The 22,981-nt window shown below is 45.9% G+C and overlaps 2 protein-coding genes across 2 annotated transcripts in view; one reads left to right on the top strand and one right to left on the bottom strand.

Annotated features, from left to right (window-relative positions):
- Positions 1-7,178, bottom strand: part of LOC115461771 — a 123,189-nt gene extending 116,011 nt beyond the window's left edge. Inside the window, exon 1 of the mRNA XM_030191816.1 lies at positions 7,136-7,178. The gene's annotated coding sequence lies outside the window, so the exon portion shown is untranslated. The remainder of the gene's footprint in view (positions 1-7,135) is intronic.
- LOC115461772 overlaps positions 1-22,981 on the top strand; it is a 111,037-nt gene that overhangs the window by 30,269 nt on the left and 57,787 nt on the right. The gene's annotated exons all lie outside the window — the stretch shown is intronic.

Genomic DNA, 22,981 nt, shown 5'->3' on the forward strand with positions numbered 1-22,981 from the left:
GGAGGGGATACACGCAACCTCCTGGAGGGAATAAACTCATCCTCCAAAACATAAACTGGAGGGAATGGACTCATCCTCCTATAAGTGAACATGAATCCTGAAGACTGTTTTCCAACTTTCTCCCAAGGAAGGAACTTCAGGAAACAAGAACAGAACCTGAAACATTCACAGCATACAGACAATCATACAGGGAGGGCTCATGGCTTCATATGCTATGACTAAAGGAAAGAAAATTACCAAGGTAAGAACCTAATTTTCCCTTCCTTGTCATCAAGCAGATGAAGCCATTACGTATGGGATGTAACAAAGCAATCCCTATATAGGGTGGGAACAGGTCACACCACGCGCTAGCACCTGTGCTACAAAATGCGCATCCCTCCTTGCAGCCACATTCAGCCTGTAATGTCGGGCAAAAGAGAGCTTAGAAGCCTATATTGCTGCACTGCATATCTCTTGACGAGAGAGTGCTCCAGTTTCAGCCCAAGAGGAAGAAATCGCTCTGGTAGAATGCGCCTTAAAGGCTACAGGCGGAGACCGGCCAGCAAGCAGATAAGCTGAAAAGATAGTTTATTTGAGCCAGCGGGCAATAGTGGCTTTAGACGCTGGAGACCCTCTGCGAGGACCTGATAGCAAAACAAACAGATGATCATAGATCCTGAAAGAGACAGTAACTCGCAGATACTGCAGCAGAGTCCTGCGCACATCCAACAGGTGCAACTGCCCAAAAGATTCTGGAAACTCCTCCTTATCAAAGGAGGGCAAGAAAATAGGCTTGTTTAGGTGAAACGCTGAAACCACCTTAGGCATGAAGGAAGGCACGGTCCGAACCGTGACCCTGGACTCTGAGAATTGCAGAAATGGGTCTCTTCAGGACAGCGCCTAGAGCTCTGACACCCGTCTCGCCGAAGTAATGGCCACAAGAAAAACGGCCTTTAGTGTCAAATCTTTCTCCGATGCTTGCCGAAGCGGCTCAAAAGGAGAAGACTGCAGGTCCTTCAAAACTAGCCCCAGGTTCCAAGCTGGACAGGGTGCTCGCACGGAAGGCCGGAGCCGAAGCACCCCACTAAGAAACCGTGCCACATCTGGATGAGCAGCTAAAGACACGCCTTCAACCTTACCACGAAGGGAGGCCAACGCTGCCACTTGCACCCGCAGGGAATTATAGGCCAAGCCTTTTTGTACACCATCCTGCAAAAAGTCCAGAATCGGTGAGACAGGAGCCCGCATGGGTGTGATCGCTTTTGAAGCACACCAAGACTCAAACTGCCGCCAAATCCTGGCATAAGCCACGGAAGTGGAACGCCTGCAGGAGAGTGGAAATGACTGTGTTTGAATAGCCTTTGTCCCTCAATTGCGCCCTCTCAATCGCCATGCCATAAAACCAAAGCGGCAGGCGTCCTCCATGGCTACTGGGCCCTGTGACAACAGGTTCGGTACCAGAGGTAAAGGAAGGGGAGCCTCCACTAGCATCTGTCGGAGGTCCGCATACCAAGGCCTCCTGGGCCAATCCGGGGCGATGAGGACCTCTTCTCCTGGGTGCAGCCGAATCCGCAGGAGCACGCACCCTATCAAGGGCCACGGAGGGAACACATATAGTAGGCCCGGAGGCCAGGGCTGAGTCAAGGCATCCAACCCTGCCGAGCGAGGATCTCTCCGTCTGCTGAAGAAGCACGGGACTTTGGTATTTGAACTTGTCGCCATAAGATCCATCACGGGCTTGCCCCGTTTGGCACATATCTGCAGGAATACTTCGTCTGATCTGATGGATCGATCTGATGCCTGCTTAGATAATCGGCTTGCACGTTGCTCTGACCTGCAATGTGAGCTGCCAACAGAAACTGAAGATGCAGCTCGGCCCAGTGGCAAATCTGTTCGGCCTGCGCGGCCAGTGCTCTGCACTGAGTGCCGCCTTGTCGATTTATGTAGGCCACTGCTGTCGTGTTGTCCGACATCACTCTGACAGCCAATCCTTCCAGGGTCACTTGAAAGGCCAGAAGCGCCGGAAACACCGCTTTCAACTCCAGGCGGTTGATGGACCACTCCGACTCCTCGGGTGTCCATAGACCCTGGGCATGCTTCCCCTTGCAATATACGCCCCAGCCCTTCAGGCTGGCATCTGTCACTACTAGACACCAATCGGAGAGCGCCAGCGTCATTCCTCGCCGCAGCATGCTGTCTGAGAGCCACCACTCCATGCTGAGTCGGGCCGCAGGGAGCCAGGAAAGTCTACATTGATAATCCTGAGAAACTGGAGACCATCTTTGAAGTAGGGAATACTGTAGAGGTCTCAGGTGCACTCTCGCCCAGGGCACCACTTCCAATGTGGCTGTCATCGATCCCAGCAGCTGGACAAAGTCCCAAGCTCACGGGCAGGGCATCCTCAGGAGCAGATGGACCTGATTCTGAAGCTTGCACCGCCTTTGCTCGGGTAGGTATACATAGCCCGAGTCTGTGTCAAACCTGGCCCCCAAATATTCTAGAGATTGCGAGGGGGTCAGGTGACTTTTGGCCATATTGACGACCCAGCCTAGAGATTGAAGTACTGAGACCACTCTGGCTGTAGCTTGATAGCTCTCTGTTACAGAGTCTGCTCTGATGAGCCAGTCGTCTAGGTATGGGTGAACCCTGATACCTTCTCGCCTGAGCAAAGCAGCTACTACCACCATTACCTTCGAAAAGGTTCGGGGAGCTGTGGCAAGGCCAAAAGGCAAGGCCCGGAACTGGAAATGTTTTCCCAACACCGCAAACCTCAGAAACTTCTGGTGCGAGGGCCAAATTGGTATGTGCAAGTAAGCTTCTTTCAGGTCTAGAGACGTGAGAAACTCTCCTGGCTGTACCGCAGCAATGACGGAGCGCAGGGTTTCCATGTGGAAATGCCGCACTCTCAGGGACTTGTTTAATTCTTTTAAGTCCAGAATAGGGCGAAAAGACCCACCTTTTCGCGGCACCACAAAGTAGATGGAGTATCGGCCGTAGCCGTGTTCGGCGGGAGGTACCAGAGACATGGCCCCTAACTGAATCAGACCTTGCAAAGTCTCCTCTACTGCCGCCCGTTTGGCGGTAGAACCCTATCGGGACTCTACAAACACGTCTCTTACTGGGGCATTGAATTCTATTCTATAGCCATCTCTGATCGGGTCCAGAACCCACTGATCTGAGGAAATATTGGCCCACTCCTCGGCAAAGAGGGAAAGACGTCCTCCGATGACAGGAAGCGAGGAGGGGGCCGGCGCACCATCATTGAAAGGGTCGCCCCTGAACTCCAGGCCTAGAGCCGGTGGCTGCGGAACGCTTGTCCGAGCGAAAGGAGTTCCTCTGCTGAAAAACGGGCACGAGAAGTGAACCCAGCAGAACGCCCTGGGCGGTACCTTCTAGCTTCACGGAAGCGAGGTCTATAAGAGGAGTGGACAACCTGGCCCTTGGAGGAAGGCCTCGGCCTATCTTCGGGCAAGCGCTGGGGCTTAGGATCTCACAGGCCTTTAACAATTTTTTTCCAACTCCTCACCAAATAGGAGAAGGCCTTGAAAGGGCAACTTCACCAACCTTTGCTTACAGGCCATGTCCGCCGCCCAATGTCGTAGCCAAATAAGATGGCGAACCGCCACTGCTACTGCCATTTGTTTAGCCGAAGCTCTGACAATATCATAAAGGGCATCAGCCAAAAAGGACAAGGCCGACTCCAGCCGCGGAGCCACATCCGAGAAGGGCTCCGCTTCATCTCCGGGCTGTTCCACTGCCTGTTGCAACCACGCCAGGCAGGCTTTAGCAGCATAACAACTGCATGCAGACGCCCGAACAGTAAGACCTGCAATTTCAAAGGACCGTTTAAGTGCTGCTTCCAGCCTACGGTCTTGTATATCCTTCAGGGCAACTCCTCCTTCCACAGGGAGGGTAGTTCTCTTTGTCACCGCAGTGACTAGGGCATCTACTTTAGGCATTGCAAAGTGAGCCAAATGCTGCTCACGCAGAGGGTATAATTGCCCCGTAGCCCTGGAAACTTTCAAAGGTCCCTCGGGGTCAGCCCACTGAGCAGAAATAAGCTCTTAGATGGAGTCATGCAAAGGAAAGGCTCGAGCAGGCTTTTTGGTACTAGCCATCCTAGGATTCACAGAGGAGGCCGTGCCACTGTCAGGCTCTTCAATAGAAAGGACCTGTAGGGCATCTGAAATAAGCGCTGGCAGCTCATCACGGTGGAAAATCCTCACCGCGGAGGGATCATCCAGATCCTGTGGTAATTCTGCACCTGACTCTGGCTCCTCAGAGTACGAAGGCCTGCCAGAACTCTCCGAATCCTCACAGCCCAACCATGGGAGGGGGGGGGGGGAGGAGGTGCACCACAATCTGAAGGGGAATTAGCCCTTCTACGCTTTTCTTTATGCCAATTATCAGGGAAAATAGCCTCAGCGGGCAGTCCCAGACCAGAATCCACCGGGGGGGGGGGGGGGGGGGGACACCAATAGAAGGGGCTTCAGACGACCCTTGAGGGAGAGCTCTTTTTAGCATGTATGCTTTATGCAATAATAACACAAAATCAGGGGAGAAAACTCGCCCTGGGCACCCAGATCCCGTCCGGGGTTAGCCGCTCCCTGAATAGCCTCAATTCAGGGTCCCCCCCCCCCCCCGGGCTCAGGGCTCTCCATCTCTACGGAGGCCGCGCCATGTGGAGAATTCAAAATGGTGTCCGCTGCCAGCTCTGAGCGGGAAGAATCATCGCTCACCATGCTCGGGCCGGCTCTTATACCTGTACAGCACGATTTACAAAGCCCCGCTGCTGATTTGCGCTTGCCACACCGGGAACAGCGCTTTACATTCTCTGCAGCCATCGCCGAAAAGGGCGGGAAAATTCAAAATGGCGGTTTCGCGCCAAAAACGCCCCAATCGCAGGCCCACCCCAGAGGAATTAGAAAACACTCTTACCTCACCGGACCGAGTATCACAGCTCCGGTCCCATAGAAGAATCAAAGGAAAACCTCTATTCCAACGTCGCTGTGCCAAAGCGTGACGCAACTTTTTTTTTTTTTTAACGCTGTGAGGAAAGCAGAGGTAATAAGAACTCCAGAGGCTCAGATGAGTGGGAAAGGCAGGGGAAGGCGAACCAATGTGCCTGCATCCACTGAGTGGGAAAGGACAGGAAAAAGCAAGCTAATATGTCCACATCCACGGGGGCATGGGTAAGGCAGGGAAAGGGCTGACCTATGTGCCTTCAAAGTGAAGCTGCTATAGCCTCTAACACCCCGGCTAACAACTGGCAAGCCAGGAGCCACCCCCAGGCAGATTTTTGATGGAGCTCGAAGAAGCTGCAGCCACCCTGCTTGGGGAGATAGAGAATACTTAAGAGGCAGTGGAGCTGGCTGGCCATGAGGCACTGTGAAAAGTTGAGTGCTCTCTATCTCCCCCTGCTGGCTGATGGACACAATGGCTTCATCTGCTTGATGACAAGGAACTGTGCTTGTTAATGATGTTCTAATTTAATCGGAATTAAGTCATGTTGTAGTGAGCATAGACATCCTGGTCGCTTTACAGAGAACCTCAATAGCTCTGTGGTTTAACCTAACTTGGCTCCAGACAAAATTCCTAGGGGGAGATGCACTAAAAAATCGTTAAAGCCCTTCCCTTACCGATTCCCTTAGCGAATCGGTAAGGAACGGGCATGCATCAAGGAAAAGGAATGCAAATGAGCTGCTCGTTGTAGCTCACTTGCATTCTTTATTCCATCAGTAAACAGTCGGCCAGTCGAGCATGCACAGAGCAGCCAAGCGTTATGCTAGCTGCTCTGCGCATGCCAAGGACATCCTTTATAGACGTCCTTCACTCAAAAAAAAAGTTAGCATGTCCGATCCCGCTGCACAAGGGCTTAGCTGCCCCCCAGCACCATCTCTGGCTTCCTGCCTGTGCATCTCTGTGACTACTCCTTGCTCCACTCCCTCCCCGTCTGTGACGGTCTCTTTCTCTCGCTTGATCCCTCCCTTTCTCCTGCCCCCGGTGTCCTGGCTCGCTCCCTCTCTCCCTCCCTCCCTCCGTGTGTGATCCAGTTGGCTGTCCAGAACTTTCAGCCTGTCAGCGGCTGCTATAACAGAAGAGATCGCTGTAGTCCGGGATCGAAGAAGAAGGCACAGCTCCCTCCTCCAGGTCTCTCTCAGCCAATCACACCGCGTTTAGCTGTCACTGGTGTCAGCTAAACGTGCAGTGATTGGCTGAGAGAGACCTGGAGGAGGGGCATAATCAAGCACCCTTGAAAAAAAGCCCATCCTGCTCATCAGGGACGTCATTCTAAAGTGCCTAACAAGGACGTCCCTGACGAGCACCCCCGGAGGTCCATAGCACAAAACTCTCCAACACTGATCCAGCAGTAGTACAGAGCGACCACAAACCCCCCCTGTTTTATGAATGTGATGAAGCGCCCCCTCCCCTCCCCTCCCCCTACTGTGTGTGTACAGGAGATGAGTACTGTGTTAGGGCTCTGCTGCTGCAGCTGCTGTCCTCCTCCTGAGCTGTAAAGGACGTCCAAAAAGAACGTCTTTGGAGTGGGGTTTTTTATTTTTTTACAGGTGAAGGACGTCCAAAAAGGATGTCCCTGACGACTTTTTTTTTCATGTGATTTTTTCCTTTGCCCCATCGAGAGGTGTAGACCTCCAGTTAGGTTTTCCATGGTAAGGGGATCGGAAAACGGTAGTGCATCTCATTATAATAGCCTTTGGATCATCTGCATTCCATTTTCGTTAGCTGCTACCGTGATCGGAAAATGGCTCGGAGAAGCCTTTAGTGCATGCCACGGTTTACTACTTGCTCGTTAATGGCTCGTTAAGTTTAGTGCATCTGGCCCCTAGTGTATGCATGTAATTTAAAAACACTGAAAATACCATGCCTTATGTAACATCATTAACTAATGAATACTTAGACAAGTTATTCTCTGTGTAGTTTTTCACAGCGGAGATTAAACTTCAAAAGAAAAGTTCTTGACATCGAATTAGTTCTACAAGCCTGCCATGAGTGGGAAAGTGCGGGATACAAATGTAACAAAACAAAAAAATAGAACCTGTTAAGCTAATCCTGATATGCTCTGTTTTCACAGGAAAGAGCCAAACACCTCCACACCCGGATAAGTGAATAAAAATGTTAAATAATTAAAATGTACCTTCTCTCTCCAAGCAGAGTCTCCATTTCTCTTTCTTAGGGAACTGATTTTGATGTGTTTCTGTGGGCGTTAAACAGATACACTGTTTTAGGGTGTTATTGGGGTACCTGACATTTACATAAGAACATAACATTGTACGACAGCATTAAAAGTTAGCATCTAGCAGGCCCAGCAGGACCTAGTTTAGTCTTCAATCCCCCCCACCCTCCCCAACTCCCACCCACCCCTAGTACAACTCTTCATGTATAGTCAGTTATTATAATTAGGATAACAAGGGAGGAGTGCTCATGAATAGTTTTAATTACATTTCATTACTTTCTAAGAAGGAAACACTAATTAAATCACACAATACACCATATAAGGTAAAGACTTTTTTAATATTAGACTAATATCTTTAATACCTTAGAAAGTTTTAAATTATTGAAAAACTCAAAAATACTAAGATGGAGTCAGCAGTCCAGCACTGAGAGGGGTGCTATCCAGTCTTTTGCACTGAGTGTCACATGTATGATTATCTTCCAGTTGGTGAGTGGTTATATGTGTGTACCCGATGCAAAGAGCTCCTAGCTCTCAGAGAATGGGAGACTAACAAACTGGGCAACACATTAAAATGAGTGATTTCAATTACCCTGATATTGACTAGGTAAACTAACATCAGGGCATTCTAGGGAGGTAAAATTCCATGACAAAATCAAGGACTGATTTATGGAGCAGCTGAAACAGGATCCAACAAGAGAAGGAAAAATTCTAGACCTTAGTGGAGCGCATGATCTGGTGCAGGAGGTAATGGTGCTGGGGCCACTTGAAAACAGTGATCATAATATGATCAGATTTGATATCTGCTTTGGAGTAAGTACACACAGGAAATCCAATACGTTAGCGTTTAACTTTCAAAAAAGAGACTATGATAAAATGAGAAGAATGGTGAAAAAAAAAACTTAGAGGAGCACCTGCAAAGGTCAAAAATTTCCATCAGGTGTGAATGCTGTTCAAAAATACCATCCTGGAAGACAGGCTAAATATATTCCGTGTATTAAAAAAAGGAGGAAGGAAGACCAAACGACAGCCGGCATGCTTAAAAAGTGAGGTGAAGGAAGCTATTGGAGCTAAAAGAAGAAGGAACAGACTGAAAATAATAAGAAACAGCATAAGGAATGGCAAGTCAAATGCAAAGTGCTAATAAGGAAGGGAAAGATAGACTTTGAAAAAAAGACTGCGTTGGAGGAAAAAACACCACAGTAAAAATTTTCATTACATATATTAAAAGCAAGAAGCCAGCAAAATAATCAGTTGGAACCGCTAGATGACCGAGGGATAAAAGGGGCAATCAGGAAAGATGAAGCCATAGTGGAGAGATTAATTGAATTCTTTGCTTCAGTCTTCACCGAGAAAGATTTGGGAGAGATACTGGTGCCAGAAATGGTATTCAAAGCTGACGAGTCAGAGAAACTGAATGAAATCTCTATAAACCTGGAGGATGTAATGGGGCAATTTGACAAACTGAAGAGTAGAAAATCTCCTGGACAGGATGATATTCATCCTCGAGTACTAATAGAATTGAAAAATGAACTTGGAGAACTACTGTTAGTAATATATAATTTATCTTTAAAATCAAGCATGGTACATGAAGATTGGAGGGTGGCCAATGTAACGCTGATTTTTAAAAAAGGTTCCAGAGGTGATCCGGGAAATTATTGACAGGTGAGCCTGACATTTGTGCCAGACAAAATGGTAGAGACTATTATAAAGAACAAAATTACTGAGCATATTCAAGGGAAATTTTGCCTCACCAATCTATTACATTTCTTTCAATGGGTGAACAAACATGTGGATAAAGATGAGCCGGTTGAAATTGAATATCTGGATTTTCAAAAGGTGTTTCACAAAGTACCACATGAAAGACTCTAGTGGAAATTGGAAAGTCATGGAATAGGAGGTAGTGTCCAGTAGCGCTATAGAAACGATTATTATTATTATTAGAAGTAGTAGACCGCTATTAAATGGACTTGAGGAAAATCCACTATTTCTGGGATAAGCAGCATAAAATGTATTGAACTTTTTTGGGATCTTGCCAGGTATTTGTGACCTGGATTGGCCAGTGTTGGAGACAGGATGCTGGGCTGAAGGACCTTCAGTCTGTCCCAGTATGGCAATACTTATGTACTTAAGATATAGCCTCTAAAAAGTGTTTACAAAATCAGTGCAAAAAGTGTTAAAAAATGTATTTAAATGATTGTTTTCTTTATAATAGCTAGTTTTAAGGATATGTGGGTTATTTTTTTTCTAATTATTTATTTATTAGGATTTATTTACTGCTAGGCGGGTGTACAGTTTAAAAAAAAAAAAAAAAACAATCTTTAAGGAAAATTAAAATAATTCCCAGCAAAAGCAGGGCACCTGGATCTCACCCACTCACAAATTCAAAACACAAACAAGTGAAAAACATTGTTTTAAGAAAGTGTATTTATTGCAGTAGGGATTGAAATGGGCATCTCAGTGCCGACAGCTCTCAATTGTCCCCTGGTCTATGGTGTTCCACAGGACTTGATGCTGTCTTCACTTCATTTCAACCTATTTGTAAGCACTTTAGCCACAATTATTCAGTAATGATATCCATGGGCGTAGTTTAACATTTGGGGGGCAAAGGGTGCGACGTGGCACAATAGCATATTCATTTGAATATATACATCTTATACATATTCATTATAGTTATTCAAAAGACACACACATAAGCCTAGAACACTGAATATGAAGTCAGCATATACAGTGGTGGAAATAAGTATTTGATCCCTTGCTGATTTTGTAAGTTTGCCCACTGACAAAGACATGAGCAGCCCATAATTGAAGGGTAGGTTATTGGTAACAGTGAGAGATAGCACATCACAAATTAAATCCGGGAAAATCACATTGTGGAAAGTATATGAATTTATTTGCATTCTGCAGAGGGAAATAAGTATTTAATCCCTCTGGCAAACAAGACCTAATACTTGGTGGCAAAACCCTTGTTGGCAAGCACAGCGGTCAGACGTCTTCTGTAGTTGATGATGAGGTTTGCACACATGTCAGGAGGAATTTTGGTCCACTCCTCTTTGCAGATCATCTCTAAATCATTAAGAGTTCTGGGCTGTCGCTTGGCAACTCGCAGCTTCAGCTCCCTCCATAAGTTTTCAATGGGATTAAGGTCTGGTGACTGGCTAGGCCACTCCAATGACCCTAATGTGCTTCTTCCTGAGCCACTCCTTTGTTGCCTTGGCTGTATGTTTTGGGTCATTGGTCGTGCTGGAAGACCCAGCCACGACCCATTTTTAAGGCCCTGGCGGAGGAAGGAGGTTGTCACTCAGAATTGTACGGTACATGGCCCCATCCATTCTCCATGATGCGGTGAAGTAGTCCTGTGCCCTTAGCAGAGAAACACCCCCAAAACATAACATTTCCACCTCCATGCTTGACAGTGGGGACGGTGTTCTTTGGGTCATAGGCAGCATTTCTCTTCCTCCAAACACGGCGAGTTGAGTTCATGCCAAAGAGCTCAATTTTGTCTCATCTGACCACAGCACCTTCTCCCAATCACTCTCGGCATCATCCAGGTGTTCACTGGCAAACTTCAGACGGGCCGTCACATGTGCCTTCCGGAGCAGGGGGACCTTGCGGGCACTGCAGGATTGCAATCCGTTATGTCGTAATGTGTTACCAATGGTTTTCGTGGTGACAGTGGTCCCAGCTGCCTTGAGATCATTGACAAGTTCCCCCCTTGTAGTTGTAGGCTGATTTCTAACCTTCCTCATGATCAAGGATACCCCACGAGGTGAGATTTTGCGTGGAGCCCCAGATCTTTGTCGATTGACAGTCATTTTGTACTTCTTCCATTTTCTTACTATGGCACCAACAGTTGTCTCCTTCTCGCCCAGCGTCTTACTGATGGTTTTGTAGCCCATTCCAGCCTTGTGCAGGTGTATGATCTTGTCCCTGACATCCTTAGACAGCTCCTTGCTCTTGGCCATTTTGTAGAGGTTAGAGTCTGACTGATTCACTGAGTCTGTGGACAGGTGTCTTTCATACAGGTGACCATTGCCGACAGCTGTCTGTCATGCAGGTAACGAGTTGATTTGGAGCATCTACCTGGTCTGTAGGGGCCAGATCTCTTACTGGTTGGTGGGGGATCAAATACTTATTTCCCTCTGCAGAATGCAAATAAATTCATATACTTTCCACAATGTGATTTTCCGGATTTAATTTGTGATGTGCTATCTCTCACTGTTACCAATAACCTACCCTTCAATTATGGGCTGCTCATGTCTTTGTCAGTGGGCCAAACTTACAAAATCAGCAAGGGATCAAATACTTATTTCCACCACTGTATATATATATATATTATAGGGGACCACAAAAAAAGCATTCAGACAAAAACTGAAATGGAGACCCTCCTCCCATCCACCCAAGAAAGCCAGACTCTACAAGCAGGGCAATACTGGTAAGAGAGAAACAGAAATGTGTTTTCTCCTGTACCCTGCAAAACACAAAACTAAAAATAAATAAATAATGTATATCATGCATGCGCGTCCATATAAGGCGATGCATGCTTTCCAATGGTTATTCACAGAGAAACATGGCTCTCAGAAGCGAGCCAAACTTCAGCACCACCACCACCTGGCCCACAGGACTGTCTCTATCCAAGCCTGGTGTCAAATAAGAGACAGGTTGGAAGGTAAGTGTTTGCTTTCCCGGTCCCCCCCCCCCCCCCTCCTGGGCTATCAGGTTCCCCTCCTGTAGCTACACATATAAGAGCTCCTTCCAGCAATGGATAACATAGTGGTAGAGAAGAGATTTGAAACACTGGAGGACAGAGTAGAAGGGTCAATAGCTTGAAGATTCCTAAATGTATTGGTTAAGATTGGACGGGACTGGGGAGTAGGGAGTTTAAGTGTAAAAGTTATCAGATGATGGTCAGAGAGGGGAAGAGCTGAGGCATAGAAACTGGAGAGGTGAGCAGTTTGAGACGAGGATAAGATCAAGACAGTGGCCATTATGGTGAGTGGGGGTAGTGGAGCACAGTTGAAGATTGAAAGAGGATGTTAGAGAAACTGAGAAGCATAGGAGTCAGAGGGATCATTAGCATGAATGTTAATATCCCAAGAATGAGGGAAGGAGATGAAGGTTCAAGAAAGAAGGAAAGCCAGGTGTCAAAGTCAGTAAGAAGGGACTTATCAGGGGGTCGATAAATGACTGCTACTCGGAGAGGCAGAGGATTGAATAGACGGATGGAGTGGACTTCAAAGGAAGAAAAGAAGTTAGACTAAGGTGGAAGAAGAGGTTGAAATCTACAAGAAGGTAAAGGTAGTAGCCCAACACCACCTCCGCGCCCAACCGGGCAAGGAGTATGGGGAGAAAAGATAACCTCCATGGATAGAGCCGTGACTGAAGCAGAGTCTTCAGGGCAAAGTCGTTTCAGTTAGGGCAAGCAGATGGAGAGTATGAGAGAGAGAGGTCGTGGATGTAGGAAAGTTTGTTACAGACAGAGTGGGCATTCCACAGAGCATACAAGAAAGGAAGGGAAGAAGGGGGGAGGATAGGAACAGAAATTAGATTGGAGACATCATGGTGTGACCTGCACAAATAGGATGAGAGCTGATGTAGGGGACCAGGATTGGGATTGATGTCCCTAGCGGAGAGCAGGAGAAGGAGCAAGAGAGTACAGAGAAGAGTAGGAGAGGTATGACAACAGCGACGAAGGTGAGTGTACTCAGATAGAATAAGATGGTTGAATAGAAGGAAGAAATATTGAAGGTTGAGAGTTGAGAAGATGGAAGAGGACAAAAGAGATGGTAAGATGATGAAAGCAGAGGGTGGGCAATGTGTTCCAGAAGGCTGTGAGGATATGCAGGTGAGCTGCAAGTCCACCACAACACCTGAAAGGAGCATCTGCCTGTGAGCACATATTAGTCCTGAAAAAAACAAAAATCAGTGGTCTGCCGGTTTACTGGAGGTCTTTGTATTCCAACTATTCCTTTTTGGGGGGCTTCTATCTTACCTGTAGATCCTTTTCATTACTAGGAAATATTCTTGATTTTCAACTCACTTTCTTTCCTCAGACATCAAACTTATGCAAGACTGGTTTTCTTTGTTTTTTTTGGCAATTGCGTTCAGTTTGACACTACTTTGACCCTGACACATTTCATTCTCTTATTCTTTATTGGTCACTAGGCAAGATTATTGTAATATCGTGTATTTGGGTTGCTCTCATGCTAACTTAAAAAACTCCAATCTATACAAAATACAGCCATTAGATTACTACGTCAAGCTCAGAAATTTGAGCAAATATCTCTGCTACTTCAAAAGTTATCACTGGCTACCTATTGAACAGAGCACAGTGTTCAAACTATTAACACTCACTTTTAAGATCTATAGGATTGTGGACTATCTGGCAACCTTTACCATTCCATATTCTCCTTTCTGTGTTCTTCGTTCTATCAATGATCATTGTCTGGTACTTCATAAACCACAAATCTGCTCAGCTGGAATCTACCAGACATCATGCTTTTTTCTTCACCGCCCTCTTCTTATGGAATTCCATTCCCCTGAACATCTGTGTGGAATTATCCTTTAAATTAACTTTAAGTCTGCCATAAAAACATGGCTTTCCATCAAGCTTTCAACCCTACATAAGATTTCAGAGAAACATGACAGCAGGGTTTATTGCTTTTCTTTGCCTCCCTCGTGTCCCCACTGGTCTTTCTCTCTCATTTCTAATTCTCTTAATCTTTTTGCTGAATGTAATCATTTCTTGGATGTGTGTGATGTTTTTAGGTTGGGTTTAGTGAGTGCACATTGCTAAAAGCTTGACAATAGGTGTCTATAATGAGGTGGAGCTCAACTTATCTGTCCCTAATCCCTATAAACCTCTGAAATAATGTTCCTGCTCTACAGAATGATTCCTACTTCATGCATTATCACAAGGTACAGAACACATACAGCTGCAGTTGGAGGGGTGAAGAGGCACTGAATATTTGTTTGAAAGGGGCACCAGGCAGGGAGGACCCCCTACCAATGCTTGGACTGGTAATGATCAGCTATTGACTGTAACTAGTTACCTGCAGTAAGGGAGTGCAGCACAGTGAGTGGAAGGCAGACCACAGCACACTGCGAATATCCAGGGAAGTCTGTATAGGAAATTCACTTTGAAGAAGCATTGTTTGCTGTTTAAAAAAAAATCACAGATACTACCTCCTATCAGATATCTCTGTGAGATTAAATGAAGAGCCTTACCTTCTTTTCTCAGTCCTAGATGGTTCAGGGGTTGCATTTAATTCAGAATTCCATGGTTCCTGTATGTTTTATATGTGATCTCTTCATCCTCATCCTCCTGTTCAGAGCCTGTAAAAAGACCCAGGAGAGCAGTGTTAGCTGCAAATATCATTGAAATAACTGGAATGAGTGTCTACATGAATTGAAGGGGAAGGGAGAGGGAGACTCCTTACCTGCCTGCCGAGGCTCAGGGCATTTGGATTTCTTAGAATAGGACATGAATAGAATATGTCGGAGATGGCTGATGTTACTTACACCAATCTGAAATTACATAGTAACATAGTAAATGACGACGGAATCTTAGCGGAGATTGGATGGCGATGCCGGTAATTGGGAATCAAAACAGGAGCTGGACAGACTTCTACAGTCTATGCCCTGATCGTGACTAAATAGATATGGATGGGCTGGAGTGTAAATTTTTAAGGGGTTTCGACGTTAGCTTCAGAACTTAGTACAAGAACAGTACTGGGCAGACTTCTAAGGTCTGTGCCCTGAGAATGGCAAGGACAAATCAAACTCGGGTATACATATAAAGTATCACATACTATGTAAAATATAAAAGATAGAAAACAGAGAGTAGGGTTAAATGGTCAGTATTCTCAATGGAGAAAGGTAGTTAGTCGGGTTTCCCAGGGCTCTGTGCTGGGACCGCTGCTTTTTAACATATTTATAAATGACCTAGAGATGGGAGTAAACCTGGAGGATGTAATGGGGAAGTTCTACAAACTGAAGAGTAGCAAATCTCCTGGACCCAGATGGTATTCATCCCAGAGTACTGATAGAACTGAAAAATGAGCTTGCGGAGCTATGTTAGAAATATGTAATTTATCCTTACAATTGAGCGTGGTACCGGAAGATTGGAGGGTGGCCATGCAACGCCGATTTTTAAAAAAGGTTCCAGGCAGATCCTGGAAATTATAGACCGGTGAGTCTGCCGTCGGTGCCGGCAAAATGGTAGAGACTATTATTAAGAACAAAATTACAGAGCATATTCAAAAGCATGGATTAATGAGACAAAGTCAACATGGATTTAGTGAAGGGAAAATCTGTCCACCAATCTACTACATTTCTTGAAGGGGTGAACAAACATGTGGATAAAGGGGAGCCGGTTGATATTGTGTATCTTGATTTTCGAAGGCGTTTGACAAAACTCCCTCTTGAAAGACTCCAGAGGAAATTGGAGAGTCATGGGATAGGAGGTAGTGTTCTCATTGTGGATTAAAAACTGGTTAAAAGATAGAAAACAGAGGTAGGGTTAAATGGTCAGTATTCTGAATGAAGAAGGGTAGTTAGTGGGGTTCCCCTGGCTCTGTGCTGGGACTGCTGCTTTTAACATATTTATACATGACCTAGAGATGGGAGTAACTAGTGAGGTAAGTTAATTTGATGACACAAAGTTATTCAAAGTCGTTAAATCGTGGGAGGATTGTGAAAAATTACAAGAGGACCTTACGAGACTGGGTTGTCTAAATGGCAGATGACGTTTAAGTCAGCAAGTGCAAAGTGATGCATGTGGGAAAGAGGAACCTGAATTATAGCTACGTCATGCAATGTTCCACGTAGGGAGTCACGGACCAAGAAAGGGATTTAGGTGTTGTCGTTGATGATATGTTGAAATCTTCTGCTCAGTGTGCTGCTGCGGCTAAGAAAGCAATAGAATGTTAGGTATTAAAGGAATGGAAACAAAAATGAGGATGTTATAATGCCTTTGTATCGCTCCATGGTGCGACTGCACCTCGAATATGTTGTTCAATTCTGGTCACCGCATCTCAAAAAGATATAGTGGAATTAGAAAAGGTGCAGAGAAGGGCGACGAAAATGATAAAGGGGATGTGACGACCTTCCCTATGAGGAAAGGCTTAAAGCGGCTAGAGCTCTTCAGCTTGGAGAAAAGCGGCTGAGGGGAGATATGATAGAGGTCTATGAAATAATGAGTGGAGTTGAACGGGTAGATGTGAAGCGTCTGTTCACGCTTTCCAAAATACTAGGACTAGGGGGCATGTGATGAAGCTACAATGTAGTTAATTTTAAAACAAATCGGGAGAAAGTTTTTTTTTTACTCAACGTGTAATTAAACTCTGGAATTCGTTGCCAGAGAATGTGGTAAGGCAATAATTTAGCGGGAGTTTTAAAAAGGCTTTGGACGGCTTCCTAAAGGAAAAGTCAATAGACTGCTATTAAATGGACTTGGGGAAAATCCACTATTTCTGGGATAAGCAGTATGAAATGTTTTGTACATTTTTGGGATCTTGCCAGGTATTTGTGACTTGGATTGGCCACTGTTGGAAACAGGATGTGGGCTCGATGGACCCTTTGGTCTTCCCAGCATGGCAATACTACTTATGTACTTATGTTTTTATCTTGTTGGGCAGACTGGATGGACCCTATAGGTCTTTATCTGCCGTCATTTACTATGTTACATGTAATTTCAGATAGGTGTAACATCTGCCATCTCCGACACAGTCTATTGCAAGACAATCTCACCTCACTTCTTTGAGAGAAGAGGAACTTGATCGGGTTTTATCACACAAAACGTCAGTTGTCATTTATCAATTATATTTTTTTTACAAAACTCCCAGAGAGCAGCTGCATATACTAAAGCAGAAATTAAGCGACATGTCAAGCAAATTTGCTGATTCAGACAGATTAATGTTTGTGTACTGCAAAAGTGGCAGACAATTCCACCCCGGACCCCTGAGCACCCCCCAGACTTAACCTCTCCAGACTAAAAGAGATCATAGTAACATAGTAGATGACGGCAGAAAAAGACCTGCACGGTCCATCCAGTCTGCCCAAGAAGATAAATTCATATGTGCTACTTTTTTTATTTGTACTGTCCTCTTCAGTGCACAGACCGAATAAGTCTGGCCAGCACTATCCCTGCCACCCACCACCGGCTCTGGCACAGACCGTATAAGTCTGCCCAGCACTATCCCCGCCTCCCAACCACCAGCTCTGGCACCGACCGTATAAGTATGCCCAGCACTATCCCCGCCTCCCAACCACCAACCCGCCTCCCAACCACTAGCTCTGGTACAGACCGTATAAGTCTGCCCAGCACTATCCCTGCCACCCACCACCGACTCTGGCACAGATAGTATAAGTCTGCCCAGCACTATCCCGCCTCCCAACCACCAGCTCTGGCACAGACCGTATAAGTCTGCCCAGCACTATCCCTGCCACCCACCACCGGCTCTGGCACAGACTGTATAAGTCTGCCCAGCACTATCCCCGCCGCCCAACCACCAGCCCCGGCACAGACCGTATAAGTCTGCCCAGCACTAGGTCCGCCTCCCAACCACCAGCCCCAGCACAGGACCGTATATGTCTGCCCACACTAGCCCCGCCTCCCAACCACCAGCTCTGCCACCCATTCGTGAATGTCAGTAGAAAGGAGTGTTTTAACTTGGGTATGGAGATTTGCAGCCTTGGTAAGACTAGAAAATATGTATTTGGTTGCAGTAAATTATTTAAATAATCACTCAATATAAAAATAGTATTATTTGTAGCAATTACATTTATACCCCACATTTTCCCACCTATTTGCGGGCTCCAATGTGGCTTACATAGCACCGTAGTGGCATTTGCCAATTTGGTTGATAACAAATACAAGGTTATATTGTGGTCAAATGACGGTAGGTGTCAATTAGGGTCGAAAGGAATGAAGACTGTAAATAGTCCAGTACGATCACTGGTTGTGCTGTGTTGCTGGGTGTGGGATTTACGTTGGATCGGTGGATAGGCCTTTTGAAGAGGTTGGTTTTTAGTGATTTCCTGAAGTTTAGGTGGTCATGGATTGTTTTCACTGCTTTTTGGGGAGTCCATTCCATAGTTGTGCATTTATGTAGGAGAAGCAGGATGCGTAATTTGTTTTGTATTTAAGTCCTTTGCAATTTGGATAATGTAGGTTTAGGTATGATCATGATGATCCTATTCTGTTTTGGTTGGTAGATCTATGAGGTCTATCATGTATCCTGGGACTACGCCGGAGATAATTTTGTGGACCAAGGTGCAGATTTTGAAGATGATCTGTTCTTGATTGGGAACCAGTGCAGCTTTTCTCAAAGTGGTTTAGCACTTTCGAATCGTGTTTTACCATATATCAGTCTGTCTGCTGTGTTTTGGGCGGTCTGAAGTTTTTTTTGTGTTGTTCTTTACATCCCGCATAGATTCCGTTTGCAGTAGTCTGCATGGCTTAGGACCATTGATTGTATTAGGTTTCCCTCAGGAAGAAAGGTTTTATTTGTTTGAGTTTCCACATTGAGTAGAACATTTTCTTATTACGTGTTTACTTGGCTCTCGATAGTAAGGTGCGGTCGATTGTGACACCGAGTATTTTAGGCTGTCTGAAATAGGGAGGGTGGTGTCTGGGTGTTTTTAAGGTTGTGGGTTTGTACTTGTTATGTTGAGATGAGAGGATGAGGCAGTGTGTTTTTTCAGTGTTCAGTTTCAATTGGAATGAGTTTGCCCAAGGAGTCCATGATGTTCAGAGGCCACTCATTGATTTCATTGGTTATTTCTGTCTCAGGCGTTTCTGAAGGGAATGTAGATTGTAACATCATCTGCATAGATGAATGGGTTGAGGCCTTGATTGGATAAGGACTTTGCCACGTGGGATCATCAACATGTGAAGAGTATTGAGTGCTGGTGGTGATCCTTGAGGTACTCAGCAGGCATGCTTTCCATGGTTGGTGATATGTTTGAATTTGATTTTACTTGGTATGTTCTGGTGCTTAGAAAGCCTTGATCCAATTAAGTACATTCCAACAATCCCGAAGTGGCCAAGGAGTCTTAGTAGTATATTGTGGTTTACCATGTCGAATGCGCTCGACATGTCGAATTGAAGGAGAAGTATGCTTTTACCTGTGGCTATTTCCTGCTTGAATTTGGCCAGGAGAGTGATTAGGACAGTTTCAATACTATGGTGGGAACGGAATCCTGATTGTGATTCGTGTAGTATTGAGAACTTGTCCATGTATTCCGTAAGCTGTTTGGTCACCAAGCTCTCCATCAATTTTACTACTAGAGGGATGGACGCAACTGGGTGGTAGTTGGTGATATCGTTTGTGTTTTTCTTAGTGTCTTTTGGTATTGGGGTGAGTAGGATGTTACCATATTCTTCGGGGAAGAAACCTTGTAGTAGCATGAAGTTTAGGTGGGATGTGAGGTCTTCTATGAAGCGGCCGGGGGCGGATTTGAGAAGATGACTGGGACATATATCCAGTTTGCAGTAAGTGAGCAACTACTTTTCAATCATTGCATACTACAAGTTTGTCCAAAGCCAAGATAATAAAACAACTCCAGTATTTATCCTGAAAAAAAATAGGTTGATATAATTGTGCAAGATGAGATCTATCAGGAGATTGGGAGTTCCACATGTTGCTATGCAGTGCAGGTCTTTCATATGAATCAGACAAGTACAGGGGATATAACCAATGAGAGGTTCTGGTGTAGGCAGAATCCTCCACGGACTTTAAAACAGGGACTCTCCCTTGAAACCCAGTTTTAGATTTCATATCTCCTACCTCTGACCATTAGGAGTAGCCTAACGGTTAGTGCAGCAGTCCGAGAACTAGGGGAACAGGGTTTGATTCTTACTGCAAATTCTGTGACTCTGGGCAAATCACTTAATCCTCCATTGCTCCATGTACAAGCTAAGTACCTGAACCTGTACATAGTTTGTAAACCGCTTTGATTGCAACCACAAAAAAGCAGTATAAGTTCCACATGGGCGTAGTTTGACTTTCATTGGGGGGGGGGGGGGGGGGGGGGGGGGGGGAAGGAGGGGGTGGGGCATATTAGCATATTCATTTGCATATATCATACATATTCGTTATGGTTATTCCCAAAAAGTCAGCTCTTTTTTCCCATTGTTCCTTCTTTCCCGCCTTACCCAGCACTCCCTCTTCCTCTCCAGTACTATTTCCCCATCCCCTTTCCCATACCATGCCAGTGTTGACCTTAGAAATGCATAAGCTCTATATGTAGATCCTTCAAGAGGTAGTGTGTCATGATTTAGGCTCTAAAACCCTTTCTGATGTTTTGGTGCCACCTCAGTAAGGCCAACACACAATCTCTCCACTACAAAACACTATACACAAACTTGTGCAAAAACACACTCATAACCTTACCAAACCATAACAGCACTAATTCCAAGGTCAGGACGAGCTACAATGTTATGCGTGGAAAGGCAGCACTGTAATTCCACCGGGCTCTAAAGCACCAGTACATAACCTAGTGAAAAAAAAAAACCAAAACAAAAAGGGCTGCAAATACTACACACTAGCAGAATACTGCATCTTGATTACGCATGAAAAACACATGACACAACAGATATGACACAAGGAACTAGAAATAAAAAAAATATGAAGGCAAAATACTGAACTGGAAAGTTACCTCAAGAAGTCAGACTCGGTATGCAGCAATACTAGAGAAAATGAAACTTACATGCAAAATATCATAGATGCACATTTCCAAAAGCTGGCATATTCCAATTAATAAATTCTGAATAAAATACTTTTTTCTATCCTTGCTATCTGCGCATTTAGTTTTTCTATTTGCTTTGGTCCCAGTGTCTTCTGTTGTAGACGCCTCTCTGGTACTATGTAAGCCACATTGAGCCTACAAATAGGTGGGAAAATGTGGGATACAAATGTAACAAATAAAATAAAAATAAAATAATATTTTTTCTCTCACCACGTCCACCATCCTCCTGTGTCCTTATGCGTCCTGTGTACCATCTGTAGCCCTGTCCCTACCCTTCCTCCAGTTTCAGCATCTGCCCTCAAAGTGTTCCGATCCTGCCCTTAAATTCAGCAATTTCCCCTCCATCCATATCAGGTATTTCTCCTCACTCCCCTCCCCTCCATCCATGTGCATCTACTTCCTCTGACTTTCCTTCCCTCCATCCTCGTCCAACATTTCTCCTCTCTTCCCTGCCCTCCACTCCATCCATGTCCAGCATTTCTCCTCTCTTCCCTCCCCTCCATCAATGTGCATCTCCTTCCTGTCTTCCCTCCTCTCCATCCACCCATGTCCAGCAACTCTCCTCTCTACTCTGCCCTCTCTTCCACCCATCCATGTCCAGCAACTCTCCTCTCTCCCCTGCCCTTCCCTCCATCCATGTCCAGCAACTCTCCATTCTCCTCTGCCCTCTCCTCCATCCATATCCAGCAAATTTCCTCTCTCCCCTGCCCCCTCCATCCATCCATGTCCAGCAATTTTCCTCTCTCACTTTCCCTCTCCTCCATGTCCAACGATTTCTCTTCTCTCCCCTGTCCTCCCCTCCCATCCATGTCCAGCAATTCTCCTCTGCCCCTCCCATCCATGTCTAGCGATTTTTCCTCTCTCTCCTGCCCTCCCATCCATGTCCAGCAATTCTCCATTGCCCTCCCTCCTATCCATGTCAAACATATTCTCCTTGCTCCCTATTATCCCCTCTCATCCATGTCCAGGAGTTGCCTCAGCCCCCCTTTTAGTCCCGAGTCTTCCAAGCCAGCCCCACCTACCCTCCCTCATCTCCCCGACAAGCCCTCCTCTCCATTCCTGCCATTCTGCGTTTAAACCTTTACTTTAAGTCGCAGCGATGGACGTGCTTAGCCTTTGCTCGATGCACGTCACCGAGGCTCCTCGGTGCAGACGAAGCCGAGGGGACCGCATATCAAGAGACCTCGAGGCAGGTGGAGACCCACTCAATGCCTCACTGTTCCCAACATGCCGTGGCCTCTCAGCAGCCATGCCTACCTCCACTCCTGACGTCGATGCGTCCCTTGATGTCGATGTTGACGCTGCCAACCTCGGCCCTGATGCCAACGTCGAAGGACCGGACTGAGCCCCAAAACGTTTTTCTCTCTGGACATTTTGAGCCAGTTGAGTCCTTTTCTTCATACAAAGACAAAGGGCACAATGAGCTGGGCTATGGTCGGGCCCAAGGCACTGGATACACCACGAATGGGTATCAGTGCCTGAGATGGTCCGGGTGCACCGAGTACAGTGTTTGAAGCCTCTAGGAGACTTCGATGACATGGAAGGGAAGACAGCACCAGCTAAATCAAAAGTCTCGATTGTGCCAAGAAAAGGGGCACAAAAGGAGGAAAGGACCTGGCCCAGCAGCCTAAAAACGGCCGCAACGAAGAAAGGAAACTTATCGGGGGGGGGGGGGGGGGGAACTAAGGAAAATAAAGAAAAACACACATTTTTTTTTAATGAAACAACAAAAAAATATGAGAAAACTCACTGAAAAAACGGTCAAGGCTTTTTCCTGGGCACTCTGAGGAGCCACAGAGACTCATTGTTGTTCCTCACATGGAAGAAAAAGAGGAGCACGGCTGTGTGGAAGGCAGAAAGATACTCGGCGCATGCACAGTCTGATGCACAACACGCTCAGAAGGCTCTAGCAAACGTTTTGCTATGTGAAATGCCGGTTCCAGGGACAGTGTGGATCGCCAACCCAATTGTGAGTATAATACAGCCTGCTTGTCCTCGGAGAATGGCGTGTAGATTGAAGATGGAAGGGAATGGAAGGCTGGGAAGGAGAGAGAAAAG

Source organism: Microcaecilia unicolor, chromosome 2 (genome assembly GCF_901765095.1).
Source record: "Microcaecilia unicolor chromosome 2, aMicUni1.1, whole genome shotgun sequence".
NCBI classification, from domain to species: Eukaryota; Metazoa; Chordata; class Amphibia; order Gymnophiona; family Siphonopidae; genus Microcaecilia; species Microcaecilia unicolor.